This window comes from Pteropus medius, unplaced genomic scaffold, assembly GCF_902729225.1.
Source record: "Pteropus medius unplaced genomic scaffold, Ma_sr-lr_union100, whole genome shotgun sequence".
In the NCBI taxonomy this organism is placed as follows: domain Eukaryota; kingdom Metazoa; phylum Chordata; class Mammalia; order Chiroptera; family Pteropodidae; genus Pteropus; species Pteropus medius.
In genome coordinates this window covers 13,952,834-13,963,197 of record NW_024346667.1, presented here as the reverse complement: position 1 = coordinate 13,963,197, position 10,364 = coordinate 13,952,834, and positions in this window count along the sequence as shown.

Genomic DNA, 10,364 nt, shown 5'->3' with positions numbered 1-10,364 from the left:
GGAAAGGAGAAACTTATAAATGCAGAGAGAGAGAGAGACAGAGACAGAGATAGAGATAGAGAGACAGGAAGACAGAGGGACAGAGAGACAGAGGAAGAAGGAGAAAGACTACATATAGTAAAGGATCATGTATGAGAGCAATACCGCATTGTAAAGCAATGGCTTCAAAATTCTGAAGGAAGATTTCAACCTAGGGTTTCATACCCATTCAAACTAGCAATCAATATGAGGGAGCAGGAGAGACATTATCAGACATGAAAGATTAAAAAATTAACCTACCCTGTCTCAGAGAGTTTCTAAAAAATCTAACAAAATCAAAAAACAAGATGCCTTGGTATCCAGGAAATAGAGAAGCTAACATGGGAATATATAAGGGAAACCATAGGATACATGATGAAGGGAGACTCCAGGACAACAGCTGTGCAGATGTGGTAAGTAGTCCAGATTTGAGCAGAAGAGATGGCTTCAGTTAGGCCGTCTTTAGTAAAAGGTGAAAGATTTATACTATCTGAAGAAAAACCAGAGCTAGGCCATCTTTAAGAGACTGAAACACATAAAATCCCTGATGTGTTGAACATGTTAAAGGGATACTTATGATTCTGGGACAGATGAGCAAAATTAAAATTGAATTATTATTGACTAAAGGGAAAAATAAAAGTTGTACAAGAAAATAATAATTGAAACTACATGGCTTGGCCCATGAATAATATTTATATACTTCTAATAATGTGAAAAGTGAGTACTGATGTAACTAAGAATGATGGCATAACTAAATCAGAAAGATAAAGATATTAAAGGTAGGTTTGTAGGTGTGAGTGGGGAACCTGGGAAAGTATTTAAGATAAAAACCTCTTTTCCACAATAGGAAGCTAATAGATACCCACAATTCAAAAATCAAGAAAATAGAGTTATAAGTATGTTATTTAAGAATATAAAGTAAAGGTCAAAATAAAAGACTAAGCTAGTTGAAATTTGTTGCCTCTGGATAGCAGGAATTTGGGGGTGGTAACAGAGAGTGAGATGGTGGGGTAATGCTTTTGTTCATATTGAACCTTAAGGAAACTTTTGACCTTGACCTTGTGTACTATAAATAAGTACATCTTGAATAAAAATAAAAATCATATAAATGTTATAAGAACTCCCTCTTCAGTATAGCCCCTCTCTCACTCTTCCTACTGATGAGCGAGTTTAGATCAAAGATAAAGCACATCTCTTTTAGCCAGTTGATTCATTTACGTGAAAATCTGTCCAAAGGCCCCAGTTTTTACTGTCAGTTTCTTTTGAATCAGTTTCTAAAAAACAATGCAAGAAATATTTAAACTCAGTTGTTCTCAAACTTTTCATGGTTAAGGACAATATATTATATACTCTCCCTCTCCACAGACACCAGATTTTGAAATATTTGTTAACTTTTTTGATATTTTATTTTCCCATTTTATTTAAGTTGTTTGAAAGCTACGAATGAGACCTGCTGTTCATATGAGCTATCACAGTCATCAAAATGAATTGATTTCACACTTCCCCAAAGCAAAGTAATGATATTTTTAGTTTTAAAATGATTTACAAACTTCTTTTACTAACTTTAAGAGAGGAAGATTTCCAACAAATAAATAAGTAAATATGAAATTATCCAATAGCAGAAGGTGTTTTGCAGGAGTTAGATTAGGGTGATCTAGGGACAGGGGTCCACTTAGATGAGATAGTCAATGAAGGCTTCTTTAAGATGACTTTTAAACTGAGACAGGATGACAATGAAAGGCAGTCCTCTGAGGTTTAGAGAAGGCGTCCCAAGACAGAGGGATCTGCTAATGCAAAGACTGCAGTAGGAACGAACTTGAAGGGCAGCGAGAAGGTCAGTGCAACTGGCCTTAATTTTCAATGCGTGTCTGTAATTATAGAGAAATCTTATTAATTCATGCTAATTCTGTACAAAGGAATCTACATTAATTTTAAAAATCTCACAAAATACTTTGTTGCTAAAAGTCCTTCTAAGGTCATTATTTTAATGACTGAATAGAGCTGCATTATATTCTTTTTTTGTACAGTTTCATCCTGAGACCTTTCTTTTCTGATAACTGACAAAAGCTATGAAGGTCCAGCTAAGCAAGGATAAACATTAGCAAAGTGTCTGTTGAAAATTTTATACAAATAATATAATAGAGATATCTTTTGGGGTGAGTTATTTTTTTTCTAGAGAAGATTATGGTACCCACCAGAATTTATATTCAATCAGCTCCAAGCTATTCATTGAATGCAACATGGTGGAGATATAGCTTACTTTAAATAATGTAGTTTTATGGGTGACAAGTTGAAAACACTTTTTTTGTTAATATTTTTTTAAGACAGACTTCCTCAGTCACTCAGTGCTTATGAACATGATATTAATCTTGTTTTTTAAAAATTATTTCCTAAATCGCATTTTCTTTTAATGTAATTCAAACTATTTAATGTTATTATGAACATGGTTTACCAAATCCTTAAGTCAAAATAAGAAAATAAATTTCTAGGTTTTAATTTTTAAGCATAACTTTGTGAGATTTTAGCTGCTTCATCTTAAATAACAATCAAGTGCTTGCCTCTGGAAAAAAGAAACACAGAAGAGAAGTTAGATGATTTATTTAAGTTAAGTTAAGTGAGGAAGCCAATTTTTATGTAATACTTAAATATTTTCTTGGTAGAGTTTTCAAGAGGAAAGTCCATTTTAATATTTATAAGTCTAACAACTATTTGTTATTTAAAAATTAAAGTTGATGCATTTTGTTCTCTTCAGTTAACTTACTTAGTTAAAAAAAAATAAAGTTTACTATATTTTTATTTGTCGATTTTTATTTTAAAAGGAGAGTTCTGAACAATGATGATAAAATGATTCTTTTCATTCAGAATTTTTTTTAAAAGAGGACATTTACAAGAAAAATCACACACTTCCTTGTGTTGTACAGCAGCATCCTGTGTGTTTTTCAGAGATCCTTTATCATGGAGGGTGGTCCAGTGGTAATTTACCAGGGAAAGAAAGGAGTGTACAAAAATTTAATTATTATTTGACCTCAAATAATTATATGCCACTCAACTAATTAAAGAGCAAATTAACAATGTTCCACTAATGGGCAGTCTGCTCCTTGCATGACTCACTCATCTTTCACAAAGAATAAGTGATTTGTATTAGAAAAGAGTTGTGAAGGATGTTTTTGGGGGTAACTATCGCTGTCATTGCTATGTTAAATCACAGGCCCAACCTCTGGATAAAAAGAGACAGGCTTATCATGAGCAGGAAAACAGCAGCCCTGGTCTGATAGCTCTGACTCAAGGCCTTGTTTAAAGGCCATGACTCAGTGCAGGGCAGCCAGGCAGCCCTGTTCTCAGTCCCTTGCAAACCAGCCATTCAGCCTCTAATGTTCAGGTTGCGTGCCTCGTGCCGATTATTTCTGTGAAGTCCATCAGAGTCAGCCTTATTTTCTCCCAAGCATCTATCTTCATTTTCAAGTGAATGAAGGGGGATTTCAGTGGCAGAGCTGTCCACGGAGCAGAGCTAACAGTTCAATCAAAACAATGGCTGGAGAAACTGCTAGAAGAATGTTAATTCTCACATAAAGGCTTTTAATATATCAACGTGGAGTGTATGTCTGTTTGCAGCGAGTGTGCTTGTGGAGCTTGTGAAGTTTATTTTTATGGTGAATCAGAATATGCACAAGGATAAACAGGAATCCCCTTATTCACCTGTGTTATTATTGAGTGGAGATTTTTACGTCCATTCTTTCCCTTCTTATGACTCCTTATAACTTCTTTTATTTATTCTATCCCTTCTTATGACTAAACTACAAAGACTTATTTTTTATTGCTTCTTATTTAATAGCCTGTAGTTTAATATACTTGGTTGATCAAGAGGTATCAACCTAGAGACCCAGTAAAAATCATATTATATTTCTGTCAACGACAGCCCAAATGTGATAATAAACGACAGTTGCTGTGTGCAGACACAACAGGATCGTGGCTCAGTGGAAAACCATACCCCTGGTAGCAACCTTGACACCCAGGCCCGTCTATTACCACCATGCTTAGAAAGAGGCTAAGTTGGAAATCCAGATTTTTATGGGAATTCAATTGACTTTTAAAAGTTGGCAACTAATTAAAAAAATTTTAAACACCGTGCAGGCCAACAGCCAGTTTGCAGGCTATTTCTGGCCCATGGGCTGCCAATGTGCAACCTCTAATTTGAACTCTAAAGTTCTAATGGCATTCATTTCACTTACTGAAAAATGATCCTCATTTTGTGTTTGCTCCCTGCTAATAGAAAGTTTTGCAATCAACGATTTGAAATTTGGGTGAAGTAATTATAAGTAATTTGACATAAACTCATTATTGTCACTATTTTATATGTAAGGAAAGAAATGCTTAGTGAAATTGCACGACGTGCCCCAATATCACAATGCTGATAGAACTTGTGCCTTCTAAATACAAATCTGGTATTCTTAACACTCATTATGTGTTAAGAACTTAATTGAGTCATGTCCCCCACCCTAATTTATATGTTGAAGCCCTACCTAACCCTCAACTATAGTGTCACTGTATTTGGAGACAGGGACGTAATTAAAAGGTAATTAAGATTAAATGAGGTCATACAGGTGGCATCCTAACCTAACAGGACCGGCGTCCTAAGAAAGAGACATCAGAAGCAGATGTGCATGGAGAAAAGGCCATGTGCAGACACAGGGAGAAGGCCGCTGTCTGCAAGCCGAGGATGGAGACCTCAGGAGAAACCAACTCTGGAGGCGCCTCGATCTTGGACTTTCAGCCTCTAGAACTTTGAGAAAAAGAGTTTCTATTTTTTAAGTTAAAAAAAAAAAAAGAAGTAGAGGCAAAAACCAAAGCCTCTTCCACTCAAATAGCCAGACAGTCATTGCTTCGTGTTTACTTCAGTACAAGGACACTCCCATTGTCTATCATGTTAAATTTGAAAAATATTTGCATGAAAAGATACTGATTCCCTTAACATTTGGATGTCTGATCTCATTTGGCATGTAATGGGGACATAATTAGGTTTGTGGAACAAATAAATGCTGCTAAATAACTTTAATGTTTGGAAATATCAGTATGACTAAAATATTTCCCATTTCTTTTGAACAACAAACATTGAGTAAATATAAATGTTGAATCTTCAAAAAGCCATGGGAAAAGTGCAGTATTTTTCTTAAAAAACAATTTGTTGACACAAACCTCTATTCTTTTCCTAATTAAAATGTGAGAAAAAGTATTTTATTTAGACTAGGTATTATATTAAATTTCATCCCAAGATTATACTTTTTCCATTCTTATACATTCCTATGTAATTTCTAATTATATATTTTGACTTAGTTGTGAAAATGTCATGTTTAAAAGCATCATTAGTAAGGTTATATAGTATTAAAAAGAAAGTATTACTTTAGTATAAAGAATTTGGAAAAATAAATAACTAATATGTTCCAAGGTATAAAAGACCAAAAACAAAGTAATATACATTATTTGAAATGAATATTTAAGAAAAAGTTGTTATTTTGATTAAAAATTGAATTTTAATAATAGAGGTCATCTAAATTTTTCAGAATGAAGAAACTGAGTAACAGTTAAAAATTATTCTATATGAAAAACTTTTTTAGGTGTGGACCTAGGTGAAGTGATTTAATTACTGTCTAATTTGAAGTGAAAAAGTGAAGATTAAGAAATTAAAATATGTCCTTAATATAGTACTCTTAAATAGAAATGAACTATTTTCAAATATGAAAATAATCAGTTATTTAGAAAAGTAGAAATGTATGTTTGTTACTTGAAAATTAAAATTTCTATAAAATTATATTTAATAGTGAAAAGGGACATTCATTCCCATGATATCCAAATATAGTCTATACTTACTGTACGTCTATAAATGACATGGAGAAACTGGAAAGAAGGGGAAAAGCAAGAAAATGTCTTAATTTATAACAGATGTTTAACATGCACCTAGGGGTACATTCATTATGGACATACACAATTAATCCTTCAGAGACTCCTGTTCACATCACGCTTTCCTTACCTGTTCATTGCTTTACACTTGCACACTAGGCATGCACCTGGTCGAAATGTGAGTGACTCCCAACATCAGCTTGTTAAATCTTTTTCTATAAATTTTCCTCTTTAAAATGTGGCAAAATAAATTCAGAAACAAAGAAACGCACCTACATAAACAAGGAGATCCCTGAAAAGCATAAGCAGCCACTGGACTCAACCAGAAAGCGCAGGTGGAATGAGAATTTAAAGGACCTTGGAGCACTATGAATGTTTTTCACAGTGTCACAATTACAGAAACACCTGGTTCTGCAAACGGGCTGATCCACTGGGAAAATTTTCCACAGTGTTCAATGGGCCTCAGAGTAGCTTTAATACATAGAAGGCTACATAGAAGATTATGCGGATTTCAGCTACAGGCTGAAATAGAGTTAAAAATATCTGGGCTCCCTGGCCAAAGGTCTTCTTAGTAATTGTTCTGTCCGCCAAATAAGTCTTTTCTACGCATTTTTACTGCACTATTAATAGCAAAACTTAAAATATTATAAAACTTGCCTGATTTGAAGAACATATTGGGAGTTAAATCGATTGGTTCTAATTTGATGTGAGGGCCTAAGACATCATTAAGCAAAATAATAAACCAGATTGTTGTCTAGACAGGTTACTGTAACTCTAAGTCTCTCTCTCTCTCTCTCTCTCCCCAATGAGCTTAGAGTAACAACTTCATTGTGAAAGCAGAATGGAAAAAATCAGATGTCACCTATTACGCTGGTGACATGTCAGTCAGTTCCTGATCATCCCTATTTCAATTTTTGCTATAAATTTAGGGTAACATAAATATCTACTGTACTTAATTATAGCTTTCATAACTATAATCATTAAAGAGTTTCTATTGACTGTTTAGTTAGACAACAGTACTCAGAAGGCTAGCAATTTATAAAACCAAAACATATTTTTATGCGTAAGAACACATACATAATAAAGATGGATACTTGCTATTCTAAAAGCATAGTTCTTAGTTTCATATTTTTCATCAGTTGAGAAGTGACATTACCTAGTAAGTATAAAGTTATTTACTGTTCTATTCAGATCAAAGTTTTCATGGATGGCTATAATATTTAGTTTGATATTTGATATCTCAGACCATTAGGTGCAGACTTGTAAAGATGTAAGCAAAAAAATCACAAGTACAATTCTCAATACAAAAATAAATCATCCTGGGTTTATCTCTGTCACTCTCCCCTTTGTCTATATGGAAAATATGGTGTTGACTGACCAAGCTTCCCACTGTTATTTTATGGAAATGAGAGAGTAACAGGTACTTACTGACAAGAGTAAACTGGCTTCAGCACATGTAAGTTATGTATCTGGAAGTGAGGTGTTTCTTCTCAAAGTCATCAAAGAGGCTGGATTGCATCTGGCAGGTCTGATATGGTGTCAGAAGAGTAACAGGGAGCAACAAATCAGGTAGGTCTTAAAAGTCACAGTAAGTACTTCAGCTATTGTTCTGACTGAGAGGGGAAGACATGGAGGCTTATAGCAATGGAGTGACACGATTTGCTTTAGGTTTTAGCACCATAAGCCTGGTTGTCTTTTCAAGAGGAGGGTTAAGGGCAGAAGCAGGAAGACCAGTGAGGAGGCTATTGCGATAATCTAGGAGGGATCAATAGTAGCTTGGGTTAAGGTGTTTAGCAGAGGAGTGGTAGGAAGCAGTCAGATCCACTATATTCTGGAGGAATGTCAGATTTAGAATAACAGGTCAGATTTCAAATCAGAGAGAAAGAGGAATCAAGGATGACTCCAAGTTGTAGCCTGAAAAGTTGGAAGAATGAAGCTGATTTTAACTGAAATGAGCCCTGAACTATTACCCGGTAACATTATTTTTATTAAATGTATATTATGTCATAATTTAACAGTGGCTCAGCTGTGAGGTTTTAGGGTTATTTCTGTTTCTCCACTATTATAACTAAAACTGTGGTTAATGCCCTTGGATACAAATATCTGAGCACGTATTTGTGATTTCTTGGATACATTCTGTTGACTTGAATTTTTAAGGTCTTTGATACATATTGCCAAACTGCTTTTCAGAAATTTTGCAAATACAACCAGTATGTCATATATTTCTACCTATCCTTTTATTGTTAGGAATCAATAAATTTTATTTATTGAGCATATAATAATACCAGTCATCTTATTTTATTCTCATGGCAGGATATGGTAGATAGTCTTATCTTATTTTACGTATCAGGAGACCATTTCAGAGACCAGTTCAAAGTCATATAGTTGGTAGCGTCAGGATTCAAATAACTGTCTAACTTCAAAGGCTTTTACTGTTACTTATTATGACTCACTTCATCCTTATTGTAAAACTTCTATGTGCTTGTTTTTCAGCATGTATCTTATAGGATACCTTTAGATGGATTTGTAAAAACTCTAGGTAAAGTCCATATTTTAATTGGGATGTTTATCTATGATTGTTACTGAAATAACTCTTGGTTCTACTTTTGTTCCTCAATTTATTCTGTTTATTGTTTTGTTTTTGTTTTCTGTATGCCTCCTTAGACTTTTCTATCTGCCTTTGTTTACTCCAAAGCTTTGTATAGTGTATATTCCACCTTGAATTTTGTGAATGAATAATTTAATTTTTCTAAGACATAATTTTTCTAAGACATATACATTCAATGTATATTTTCTCAATTTTTAATTTGATAGCTTTCATTCACTTAATCCTTGAAAACTTTTTAGGAACCTTAAGAATTTAATGTGTTTGTTGCAGATTGTATTTTTCAGAAATGACCACGGTAATATCTTTTGTCCCACTTATCTTTCTAGAATAGGGTTCAGCAGACATTTTCTGTAAAGAGACAGCTAGTAAATAGTTCAGCTTTGTGGGCCATGCAGGGCCTGTTCAGCTCTGTTGCTATGGTACAAAAGCAGCCATAGACGACACAGAAATGCATGAATGAAGCATGCTGTGGTTCAGCAAATTTTGATTTACAGTACCAGGTAGCAGGCCAGATTTTTAGTTTCCCAGCCCCTGTTTGAGTATCTTTATACTCTTCCATCATGCGGTGGAGACCAATGCTCTTCCATTCAAATATGGGAGGATATCTGTCTCATTTGTAGCTTAACGAATGTGGCAGATGTGACCTGCAAGGCTAAGTCAGAAAATACAATGAAACTTCTGCCTTGTCTGTTAGAAGACGAATGTTGGAATCCTGAGCTACCAGGTGAGCCATATGAAGGCCATGAGGCCACCATGATGTGACAAGGCTCGAACCACATGGGGAAGCCCTGAGGTTACATGAAGAGGTGTACAAGCCCCAACCATATTGTCTCTCTAATAAAAGACCTTGAGTGAGAACCACACAGATGAGCCCTCACCAAAAATTCTTGACCCACAGAACCCATGAGGAGTAATACAAAGATTGTTGCTATTTTAGGCCACTGTGTTTTAGAGTGGTTTGTTTTGTAGCAATAGTAACTGGGACAAAATTTGACATTGGTAGGTGGGATACTGCTATGACAAAAATCTAAAACATGTAGCTTTGGTTTTGGTATGGATGGAAGGTAGAAGCTAGATCTCAAAATGGGTTGAGGGCTTGCAGAAAAGTGTTGGCAGAAGCATAAATGGCCTCAGGAGGCTGTCGGTGAGGGCTTAAAAGAAAATGAAGGAAATATTATTGGAGGCTGGAGGAAGTAAGAGTCCTGTTATCGAATATCTCCTGCCTCATATATTCTTTCAGAACCTTACAACAGCCCTATTAAGACGTAGAGTCTAATTTCCCTCGCTTGCATTCTAGCTAAGTTTCTGACTCCCTTGTAACCAACAGGTTAGAAATGACGCTGCATGGCTTCGGAGGGTAGATCCGAAAAGGAATAGCAACCTCCTTGGAAAACTCATGGAGTCGTTACACAGTCTGAAAGCAGTTTCAGTGCCCTGGGGCTGCTAGGGGGCTGGCCCACACAGACAGACAATAGGAGACCATATGGAGGGTGGGGAAGAGAGCCAGGAGGGAAGGATTCCAGTATTATGTTGAATAGAAATGGTTAAAGCCACCATCTTTCCTTGTTCCTGATCTTAGAAGAAAAGCTTTCAGTATTTCACCATTGAGTATAATGTTTGCTGTGGGTTCATATTGCTTTTGTTAGAGTTGGTGGTTTGTCTTTTTTGTTTTCGCCATTTTGTTTCTGTATGGCATGTTTCTTCTAAACAGCACATGGCTATATTTTTTTGATCAAAATCTTTAAAGTATATAGTTTGATTATTATGATTGCTAAAATATTTACATCCGATTGTAACAAAAATTTAACTTTCATTATTCTTAATATTTATCTTGATTAGTTTT